Source organism: Salminus brasiliensis, chromosome 11 (assembly GCF_030463535.1).
Source record: "Salminus brasiliensis chromosome 11, fSalBra1.hap2, whole genome shotgun sequence".
NCBI lineage: Eukaryota > Metazoa > Chordata > Actinopteri > Characiformes > Bryconidae > Salminus > Salminus brasiliensis.
In genome coordinates this window covers 9640309-9652613 of record NC_132888.1, presented here as the reverse complement: position 1 = coordinate 9652613, position 12305 = coordinate 9640309, and the positions used below count along the sequence as shown (strand labels likewise).

Below are 12305 nucleotides of genomic sequence, written 5' to 3'. Positions count from 1 at the left end.
TTCAGGTAATTTCATATGAAAAAAAGAAACCTCTCACACACAAATATTACATTCAATATTGACACTCATATATCATGCTGCTTTGACAAGATGCAAGCAGAGGCCTTGAAAGTCATCACTCGCATGTAGGTAAACCCGCTGGATATGAAATATTCAACACCAGAGGATTGTACAGAAGTGGAGAAGCGGTACATTTCCAGTATAACAGATGCACTGTAGAGAGAGAGTCCAATATTAGCAGACCTCACTGTAGTCTGTGTAGGCCACTGTGTGGATATTCCATGGGTCAGTCTCTTTCTGCCTGGCCAGGGAGAGTCCATACGGGGAAACTATGAAGGGCTGGCGTCCCCTATTCCCTCAGGACGTGACCCCACTCCTCCACTGGTCAGCCCTGTTACGATATAAGCTGTAGGAGGCTTCAACAGAGAGCGGAGAATTTTCCTTCATGGACAGACCTGACAATGTAGGGTACATTTGTGATGCACTCTGAGTAAATGCAAAGCCGGTTTTATACACTTTCATGAGGTAGTGCAGTTCACAATGAAGGGAAGCATGCAGAGACACACATATGTCTTGTCTATACGCATGGGTGCTAATCAATGCTGAATATTTATATGTGTGTTGTTCTGTTAGGGATCTAAAGATGCATTCTGCTGGGATGTGCGCTAAAAAAGAAAGGAGCTACAGAATATTGATCCTGATCGTATTGATAAAGCACATGTGGAAGATAAAGAACATGTAGCTTGATTAAGAACTCTACATTGAGGTCTCAGTAAGTTGAAAGTAGCTTAGGCTATAAATTGTTCACCCCTAAGACTCTAACCCCTTAAACAGCTCCTAACAGAAATGCAGCTCCAGGCCTTTTTAAATGTTAAGGACAGCCAAACTCTCCTCGTCAAAGTCAAGAGCTTTTGCCTCACCCATTTTATGACAACCCCACTGCTGGGACAGACTAGTAGTGTCCTGTCTCTTGGGCTGAGGTTGGAAGATAATTCATACATTCATGGTTGGTTCAAACATACCACTTTCTGTAACTACCTTCTGGGATCTTTAGAAGGTTATTGGTAGGAATAGACCTCAGAAGTTATGTCATCATTATATGGCAGGTACTATGCCCATAGTAGACACCGTTTCTTGCATGCTCCCTGTTTTTCCTATTCAAAAATTGTAGCTATTGATCCCTGTGGTAATGAACAATTATCAAAAACTGATATATTCAGCTGTAGATACATTTCCCCATAAATGCAGAGCTTGGCTGAGTGACCAGATCATTAAAAACCTGAAATATGGGAGATTTTGGTTACTGCATGGTCTGAGAGCTGCATGGTTTAGAAATTTCAATTCAGAAAATATTTTGACCTGAATTTTTCAATATGGACTTTGGCAACATTTGGCCCAGCCTTGCCCTTGTATGTAGATGCATTCCAAATCTCACTTTACTACACTATGTATGCATGCAATTCTTGTGCTGGTGTATTCTACAGTATATTTTGCATACTATGGCAATATGCAGTGTGGGACACTGTCCATCCTGTCTATGGCTGGGTGCCATTGGTTGCTATGTCTTTGCCCTATCCCTGCCTTGGCATTAGTATCATCAGTATTCCCACCGGTGTGTAGTTTGTTGCCTTTCTTGTCCCAGGTGTTTCTAATCTAGTCTTGTGTATGTATAGTCAGTTTTTCCAATATTTCTTTGCTGATCTTGCAGCGACCTCTGTGTTTCCTATGCTATGATTTTCTTTGTTTATTTGTTTGTTTTTAGCTCAGCTTTTGGTTTTGTTTTAATAAAAGCTTAACTTTGCATTCTCCATCTTTTCCTGATGACTCTGACTCTCTTATCAAGAGCAATTTACAAGGTTAGTCAGATTACAGAATTTGGCCAATGAAGTGTTAGGAGTCTACCAAGAACTGGTGCAACACAGCATGGTCTTCCAGACCGGGAATCGAACCCCTGTCTCCATGATGGTGTGGTAGCTCACACCAGCAACTACAGAATGATGCATGACTTCAGAGGTGAGAGACAGGAGTTAAAAATGAATCAGCATAAATGATGCTGTTTCTTGTTCTTTTTGAAATCATTGATATATTTACTCAGTGATGGACTGGTGCCCTGTTCAGAGGGTATTCCTGCTTTGCACCCAGTGATTGTAGGTATGACCCACTGCAACCCTGAATGGGAAGAAGCAGATAAGATGAATGAATGAATGAATGAATGAATGAATGAATGAACGAATGAATGAATGAACGAATGAATGAATGAATGAATGAATGAATGAATGGTATTGCTTTTAATTTTGAGCACCATTGACCTGCCTGGCCTACAGTACCCATATGTATGATTTTGTCCTTTTGTTGGTTCCATGTGGCGCTAGTTTATGAAGCTGACTGAACTAAAAGTATGTTCTCGATGCTTGTTTGCTCTGATTGGGATCTAAATAGACGTAGGTTACATAGATTATATGTCTATGTGCTAGGCTACCTACACCATGTGTTGAAGTGAGACTTTACCAGATTACTACAAGTATATTCACCAGTTAGTTTAACACTGTGTTCTGCTGGCAAACTAAATCTTGCACAATTCTATCAACCAACATAAGCACCAAGGCACTAACCAATCCCAGGGCAGAATGCGGGACACTAGCCAATCGTAGCGTAGAAAGCAAGGCACATCTATCCAATCCCAGCGCAGGAGGCGGGGCACTACCAGCTAATCCTATCATTAACTGCAGGGCACTACTAATCAATCCCAGCGCAGGAGGCGGGGTTTTCCCGAAAACGGGTAGGGGAACAAATCCCACTCCAGCTCCTCCTCTGTGAATGCGGTTGATGAACCGCTCTTTCAGCAGCGTGGCGTGGTTCCTCCCCCTGACTCTGCTTTCCTCTGCCTTTTCTGCCTTTCTCCGTGTCTCTGAACGCCAGAAACAGGTGAGGACGAAGCCTCCCAAGTGTGGAAAGTTTGCGCGCGTCTGGCTGAAGACATGGAAGTGTAGTGCGGTCTGGTGTAGGGTCTGTTCTGGGGTCAGTTCAACGGGAAGCTACGGGCAGGAAAAGTGGGTAAGTGTTAAGAGTTTTTCATTCAGACTGCGTTTTTACGCAGCGCGTTTCAGGAGCCGCGAGGCTGGCGCTTTGTGAGGGACCAAACTTAAAGAAGTTAAGAGGAGAGACTGTCGTGGTTAGGATGAGGAAAACGAGGATGAGGAAAGGTGCTGCCAGTTCTCGGGATGTCAGCAGCCCTGGAGAGCGCTCCGTTTCAGCGCTGTGCGGATAAGTTTGAGCGCAGGACGCTGCGCATCAGCGCTGGAGCATCATGCGCTGGAGACAGGCAGGCAGGCAGGCAAGCACGTGCTGTTTAAATGCTTTGATGAGCCTGATTTCTCACTGAAAGTCCTGTGGTTTTAGCACACTCTTTAAGTATCTCACTGTCTGAAATTGACCATTAGAGTTAGGTCAGTATTCATCTGTAATCCACCAGTGGTGCAGCATGTAAAGAGGTTCTCCAAGGGTTTCTTTTTTTCTGGGTATAGGTGCTAGTTCAGGACTGCAGACTTGCAGGCTCTGGCGTTGGAAAACTGACAGAATATTTGGTTTGTCCAGGTCATGCATGCAGCTTCAACTTTTTGCTTGGATTTAGCATGCTGAGTATTTTTGCAGTGCATTTCCAGTGTTTGCTGATTGGTTTTGGATACAGTGAACGGTCTTTAACAGCGTCTGGGTCACTTCTTATGTTATGTGGCTGTGTAGTGATATGATCTATGAGCCCCCAGTAAAACCAGAAGTCCAAGAATAGACGCTGAAGTTCCACATTGTAGACTCTGGATCGGGAGCTGTCCCCATACCGTGGTGCTGAAAGTTTAAACGTGTCAATGGCAAGAGTAGGGGTGTGCGCTGAATACGTGCACGGTGTTTCCATTGGATGGGTAATGTCCTTCATAAATGTATAAAATGAAGAATAGCCCCATGAATTAATCATCAATCTCACAACGTGCACGGTTTGTGTAATGTAGTGATTATAATGTGGCCTTTTGCGCTGCGCTCGGCTTTGTACCCAAGAGAAACAGCACTCCAGGGTCTTCCATGAAAATGAGTGCATGTACACTCTTAGGAAAGAGGGTGCTATCTAGTACTGAAAAGGGTTATTTGACTATTTGTAAGACGTCGTACTTGTTTGTGAAGAACCGTTTGATTTGGTTGGGTTTGGTGGATTGTCATGGTTCTACATAGTGCTGAAAATGGTTCTTTAACTCATAACAACAGTAGAACCTTTTTTGGTCAAGATTTCGTTGGCTTATTGGATTGTCATGGTTCTACATAGTACTGAAAATGGTTCTTTGACATGAATGGCTCTCATAACATTAATGTAACCATTTTCTGTGAAGATGTGGCTGCTTTGTTGCACTGCCATTGTTCTATATAATATTGAAAATAGTTATCTGACACAATAGCAGAACCTTTTGTGGTGCCGTACAGAACTATTTCATTGTATTTAGTTATTTAAATAACCATTTGCAAGATGTTGTACGTAGACCCCAAGGTTTGTAGTATTCTAATTGTTCTATACAGAATCATTGCCTTTACTAAAGAATCTTTTGTGAACCCCCTTTTTGAAGGGTGTATACTGAGTGTCTGTTAGAGGCAGTAAAATTTCAGAAAAAGAAAAGAAATATCGGTTAACTTAAAAAAAAAAGAGTTATGGGAAACTGCTAGTGCTTTGAGGGACATTATATGAGTGAGTGAGCCTATCTGCCTGTCTTTGCATGTGGAAATGCTTCAGTGAAAAGAGCACCATTCAGCCACATAGACATTTGCTGGCAATTTGATTTCATTCACAATTATCATAAACCCACTGGCTGCAAGACCGCTGTGCAATTTGAGTGCACTCTTCCTTTCTGCTGTTTACTCCTGAAATGTAGTGCTTTTCTGGAACTTCCCTCTAATACCAGCCTGCCAGGGAGCCTTTTGGGGAGCAGTAAAGTGTGACTGGTTTTAAATCCTGTGACTTGTATTCCTTGTGGGTTTCGATTAAAATGTGAATTTGGGGGATTTTGGAGAGCAGGTGGAGCAGTGGTGTGTAAAATACTCTATTTCTCGCTGGCACTCGGCATCTTTATGCCACTGGTCCCATGTGTGACCTCTACCATGGCATGTGCCTCACCTCACTGAATCTGCTTGTCCGCCATGCCAATTTCTGGAGTGCATGCCCCAGTAGATGGCTTTGGACCTGAGCCAGGCTCGCAAGATTTCAATCTCTTTTCTATCTTCTCTTCATTTGCTATGTGTAACCGAACCAGAGGGCTACAAACATGAATGCACAGCCCAATATCATGGACACATGGATATAAAATCTTTGGCTGATTTGAAGATAAATCCTGACACCGTAACCAGTGCTTAAAGTAACAGAAAGGTGACACTACTCCCCTTATTTACATGTTGGTCCTTTAGTTTTGGATCTTTCAGAATAGCTTGGTTCTATTACTGATTAGTGTTACCTTGGTGTTCAGGCATTTTTAGGCGGCAGTCAATCACCATCTCTCTCTCTCTCTCGCTCTCTCTCTCTCTCTCTCTCTCTCCCTCTCCCTCCCTCTGTGAAGCAGTTTGATGTAGATGTGGGTACCTTCAGACCAATGGTGGTGGTGAGAAGACACTTATACAAGAACTTAAACAGACACATTTAAAGCTGTAAAAATCCTACACAGAATATAAAGACAGACACTGACATGAAAGTACCAGCAAGTTGTCAGAAATCCCCGGTATGCAGGAAAAACTCCTGCTACACCAAAGAGCACAATGTAGAAGTTCCGGTACTGTATACCAGTGCATATCTGCCCACTTCTGCACTGACCATAACCCATCTTTCTTGAAGGATTCTTCAAGGATTTCTCAGTAAAGACAGCGACTCTTGACAGAAACATGACAACTTTAAGAACCTTTCAGATGCTTAAATGGTTATTTGCCTGGTTGAAGGGTTCTTTGCAACCTTTTGTAGATCATGTAGAACAGTGGTCTTCCTAGTCTGGATAGCTGCCTTCCTGCTGAAACACAGCCCATTCAGCCAGTCAGGGACTTCTGAAGGCTGTCATTAGTTGGATTAAGTGGGGTTTAGGTGGGGTTGATTGGGGTTAGATCCAAATTCTGTGGGAGGATAGCTCTCCTGCAGCTGGGTGAACACCACTGAAATAGAACCTTTAAAAATGGTTCTGTATAGCACCGTCACAAGTTACGAGTCTTTTTCAGTACTAGATAGAACCCTTTTGCCAAGAGTGTGCTCCATGATTGTACAGCATAGATGCCACACTTTTTTAAGCCACTGCTGCAAAGAGACAACCTTTACTAGATGATTTTTTAGAAACTACATTTGTAAATCAGATCTGCAGGTATTGAGGACCTCTTTTTCCAATATACCCTTAAATATACCAAAACGTTTTTTAAGCAGTTTTGTGGAAGAACTACATTAGTTTGTTTTACATCTAATTTGGAGTGAATTATTTTATGCAGTAGAATATAGACACGTATAAACTGAACAATATATAAACCTTTATAAACCTGTAAAATACCAGCAAATGTGGTTGCCATGAAAACGCATTAAAATATGCAGTCACAATGAATAAGACATTACATTATACTTTTTTGACAACCACACATTTTTATTGTTTATAGTACATTACTGTGAATAGTAAAGAACGTTATTTGAAGCGATGCTGCAGAAGAATCACTAAAAGGTTATTGTACATCTAATTTGCAATAATGATCTCATTTCATAAATGAGATGTGCAAGTGTGAAAATAACCTCCTTGTAATGTAAAGGTTAATTTACTTTGAATGGAAATTAAAAGTTTTCCCCAAAAAATATTCCCCAAAAACCATGTAGAGTGTTTGTAAGTACATTAAAAGCACCCCACATAAGAGCACATTCGATTTTCCCATCATTTCCGTTTTCCATTACTAAACATGCTTATTAGAAATACCCACATAAACAGCTTCACAATATCAGTCTCGCCTGCATGAATTCATAACATGTATTTACCCCAGCAAGCCTGGCTGGCTTGGCAATCTCAGTGCTGGCTTGTCTCATGGTCATGATAAATACTCACACGGTTTGATTACCTGTCCTGAAGATATCTCTCAGCAGCAAAATGAATCTCTCCAGCCAGTAGCCATGTTTCCGTCCAGAGAGCCCTCACTGTGTATACTATTCATTCTCAGATCCTCTGAATGCTGCAGCTGTGAAAGGTAAATACAGGCTTGGGTGCACTTCAGAAAGAGACATGTGTTATTATTCTCTTCCTATCTGTACTTTCATACCTGTACAACCGGCACTGCCTCAGTCTACAGTCTTAAAAATAAAGCTGCCAAAAGTTCTGTGCACAGTGCCACATAAGGAACCACCACTGGTTCCCTGAAGAAGTTTCTAATGGATGGGTGATTGGATAATCATTTTGTGAAAGAGATGTATGAGTGTGAAGAACCTTTTTTAAAGTCTTCAGAACTTCCATATAGTATAAAGGTTCTAAGGACCCTTAAAGTAGTGTAGATCCTTGCCAGTATATAAGGGTTCTTTAGATATTGAAGGGGGGTTTCACATCTCACTTTTTAGTCTGGTTAAATCAGGGTCTGGTTCGTTTTCAGCCTTGCTGTGATTTATTTGGGCAGGTGTAAACACAGTAATCGCACTTGGATGTGAACCAAAACAACTTCACAGAGGCTCTTGACAGAAGGTGGTCTCGGCCTGGTCCCAAAACTTCATGTGTGGTGAGAACATGATCTGACCTCGATCAGACCCCCCAAGTTTGAGCTTAACGCCTCCCATAGCCAGGTGTTAATCTGGTATACTGTCCAGATAATTAGGTTAATACAGCTATGAGTGAATGAACTGAACTGGAATCAGATATGATGTCTCAGGACAGGGTAAGTTAGAGAACTGTTTATGACCGACATGGCTTCTCTGGTGAGAGCAGTGGTGCCTAAGCAGGCAGGAATTATATTACAGTACCTTCCACCAATGTTCTGTACGCTTGTACTTTTCTGCTTAGTCACTTACCCATTCAGGACAAACTTAATTGGTATTCAACCCAACAACACGTTTTTAAAAAAGCCTGGGGCTATGGACCTTTTTGTTTTTGGTGGGGGTGATTTTATTAGCTGCCCAGGATGCAACAGGGGATATGCTCCTCTGGGGTAGTTTGATTGAATCGTCTCCCGTCTTGAATGTCTGCTCATGCCTGAGGGAATATGTGTGGCTGTGTGTTGGGAATGACTCTGACCAGGTTACCCTGACCCCTGTGCTGTGTGTAATCCAGCCATGTTGATCGGTCACATAGGGCTGCATTCATATACTCTGCCATGATGGCTTTTATTTAATTAAAGTCCTATTATTTAGGCCTTAATTTATAACTATAACTGTAGTGGTTTTATATACCATATTTTATATTTATAGTTGGACATATTATATACACTATGTCCAAATGTCTGTGAATGTTTGTGCATTTAGCTACTTTATGGTGCACCTATTGCTGACACAGATGTGCAAATGCACACACATACCTTATGTAGTCCCTGTAAAGAAGTACTGCCAATAGAATAGGAAGTGTGACTATCTGGAGCAGATAAACATGATCCTATTAGGCTACAGGGGTATAACTCCCCCTCTGTTCTCTGGAATAATGGATGGTGCGCCATCCATTACGTTTGGGATGAGTTGGGGAGTTAAGGGTGAAATGGGATGGTGATCATCCAACATCCTGACCTCACTTACACTCTTGTTGCTGAATGTAATCAAATCCTCACAGCCATGCCGCAAAATGTAGAAAAAGCCTTCTCTGGACAGTAGAGAAAGTTACTCCAGCAATTTGTTTTTAAATATCATTGATTTGGGGAGAGACAAATCCCAAGTCTCCTAATATTTTTGACCATATATTAATATAGTATATTATTATTATTATCAGAGGAAATAGATTGATTAATTGTCTTTTTTTAAAGTATAATTTCATTTGTTTTGCTATTATAACTAATTTAGTAGCAGTGCTGCTAACATCACACCAATGGCTTGTATGACTAAGACACAGTGCTAAACCAGTTCCCTTGTGTTCTCTGACAGTCCTGAAATGCTCAGCACTGACAGTAATATTAGCACTCTACCTTTTGTGTCTTAATCATTATTCCAGCATGTTTCAGCAAGCTAGCCTTTAGCAAGCCCTAAAGCACCTCAGCTTAGAATGTGTTTATGGTGATATAGCTCTACAATCAGGGAGAAAATGACAACACCATCTGTGTAGAACCCCACAGCCTGCAAACATTTAACCTCTTGGAAAAAACATGTCTTCTCCCTTTTTTGTGTTTCTACCACAGCAAAGTGCTGCATTATTTAAAAGGTTTTAATGTCATAAAACAGCTTGGGTCTCAGTGGGGAGGCAGAGAAATAATTGGGGTGTTTTTCATCCTCGGTTCTTCTTGAATGTGCTTTGTAAGTCGGGACTTTCCTGGGCGTCCCGCAGCCCGTGTGAACTGTGGCCAAAGCGGCTCGCGCATCCCTTGAGAGGAAAGGGCCGCTTTGTCATTCGGCTGTTTCTGTGAATCCACTGCCTTCTCTAGAGAATTGAGTCCTAGATTTAAAAACCCACCCCTGTGCCTCTCATCATCAAAGACCATCATGGAAGATTTCAATTAAATGAATCTAATCAGTGTAAACTGTACTGTCCCAGAATAGAGACTATAGACTGTAAAATAATCAATATTATCATCATGTTCAGGCTGAATGTTCATGAATGTGAACACTGCACAAACACTGCATAAAAAGCCAGGTGTAAATACCCCCAGGACACATTGTGATCGGATTGTGATCGCATCACTCAAACCACATTTGAAGGTGGTCAGAGACGAATCTCGTCCACTTTTAATACAATTGTGAACAGAATTTGATTCCGTCAGCCAAGCAGAAATACGGTTCCCTCACTCTCTCTCTCCTGTGTGTGTGTTTGTATGTTACTTATCGGTAGGATTACAGAGTTTGTTTCAAATAATTGTGGTTTAAATCATTTTCTGATTACGGGAATGTGAGAACCATCTATTTTTCCACAGCGATTTAGAACCACAGCTGTTCCTCTAAACTGTCCACAGTCCCCCAGAGCAGCACAGTTTTGATGAGAAGCCGTTGTTTATAGGAAGTGAAACAGAAATTACCTATGTTTTGTGTTTTTTATGAAGGAAAGTAAAATCAGATCTCATCTAATCACACTGGAGACACATTTTAATGACAAGTGTAAACAAAGAAGATCAAAGAAGATCCAGATACTGTCCGGATACAAAATGCATGTTAATGGCAAGTGTAAAGAGGCTCTATGTTGCTGTTAAGCAAAAACTTTGTATCTCCAAAATGGCAACTTTACAGGAGGTGGTAAAAACCTTACTTTTAACTTGTAATGGAAATTAAAGTACATTACAAGCCATTTTGGAGCATTTCTATTGATCTATTTATCATGAAATTTCAACAAAAAAATGGAAATACAAGATTTGTGTGTGACATCAACAACTAATAATACTAGTAAGACAATAAGACCCAAGACAAATAATTTACAAACGTGAATTATGTATTTTTACAAGTCTAATAAACTAGATTTCTTTTTATCCGTATGATCGGATGAGTGTCGTCCACTGCTTGCAAACATTAACACACAAAGTCTCATAGAACCAGACCCAGCAGAAGCAGTGAATTACAGTTTTATCTGAGACAATAGAGTTGGATGAGACAGGCGGACTGTGTAAACTGATAAGCCATCCATCAAAACTAAACCACCCTACACACATTCACTTCAAGGTCAGCGGAACTGCATAAGCTAACACACAGTCCGACAACCGTTTTATCACATTCCACATTACTGTTATGATGGTAAATATTTGATTTGATCAGTACCACTAGCACATTGGGAGCTCTGGGGCTGTACTCAGTAGGCAGAATCAAGCTGAGTTTTCAAACCCACACCACCTAGTTTAGCAGAAAAGCCTCAGCCTGACCCAGTTTGTCCTGGCAGGGGTAAATGAATGGCATTGAGGGGAAAGTTGTCCTGGGAGCAAAACATGTTTTGGGCCAGAGTTAGGTCTAACGGTGAGATTAGTTTTAGATTAGGGATGTTTGCCTTGACTGCAAGACCTAGCCTTTTACTCTTAAAAATGAATGGTGAAAAGCATTCTTTGGAAGACAGCCGCAGAGGAACTGATTTTGATTCCCTAAAGACGCTTTCAATAGATGTTCCTCTAAATAGATCAATTAAAACAACTCAATTAAAAAGTTCTGTAATGAGACACAGCTTCTTTTAAAGTCTGTGGCCTATCGTTTGGTAATTTAAGACACTTACTAAACCAAAAAACCTAACTGAGTTAAATGATCACAGATGAATGAAGTCATGGTTGGAGCAGGAAAATCACCACATTTACAGGAATTTAGCCCTGACGCTCCTCACCCCTGTTCTATAGTATTGCAAAGAACCTTTTTTACTGTCTTTATCTTGCAAACTGTCCTGTAGAACAAAGATGCATGTGCAAGTGTGTTAAAAAAATCTAATTTAATGTTCAGCCAAAACATCTTGCTTGCTGTTGCTCCTAAATAAATAAATAAATAAATAATAAAGAAATGTCTCACATTTAGAGTAAAATGCTCATTACAGTTTTGACATGAAGAAATCTGCAGACATTTACATACAGAAAATATACCCATACATAAACAGTGGGATCCAAACTTTCTAGACCTATAAAGTGTATATCGTTATATTGTGCATTCTTTTATAATAAAATACAGTGTGTTTCTTACAAATGATGTCATCAGTATAACAATTTGCATATGCAGTTATTTTAAAATCTTTAAAAGAATCCTCAGAGTGCCAGAATGCTAACTTGAATATTAGAGTTTCTTACTATTTGGTGACGTGTCTGCTTTCTGCTTTAATGACACCTCAAGCTGGCATGGACTCCACAGGCTTGTGTAAAAGCTTCTAATGAGTGTCATGTCCACCTGAGAACCATCTGAACATTCAGATCACTTTAGAGCACTTCAATAGAAAAGATGAGACAAAATGAAATTACCTTTTTGTACAAAGGTGTTAACATAAACCAGAGTCAGTGTCATAAATCTGCATACATTTGAATATTTCCTCAGAAATAGAGCAGACTCTTCAACAGTGCTTCTTTATTCTATTTGTTTACTTGAACTTTCTTTTAGTTTATTTGTTTTTGAAATTATGAAAAGTACAGTTGTTCATTTCTAGGTTTAAACAAAAATAAACTGCATTATGGATGTGGTCTTGGACTACTTGCATATT

The 12305-nt window shown here is 40.5% G+C and overlaps 1 protein-coding gene across 3 annotated transcripts in view; it reads left to right on the top strand.

The window, feature by feature from the left end:
• The first annotated feature begins 2832 nt into the window (after positions 1-2832).
• robo1 (roundabout, axon guidance receptor, homolog 1 (Drosophila)) overlaps positions 2833-12305 on the top strand; it is a 314173-nt gene continuing 304700 nt past the window's right edge. For 2 of the 3 annotated variants that reach the window (XM_072691600.1, XM_072691598.1), the window contains exon 1: positions 2833-3054. The gene's annotated coding sequence lies outside the window, so the exon portion shown is untranslated. The remainder of the gene's footprint in view (positions 3055-12305) is intronic. The other variant, XM_072691599.1, reaches the window with a different exon arrangement.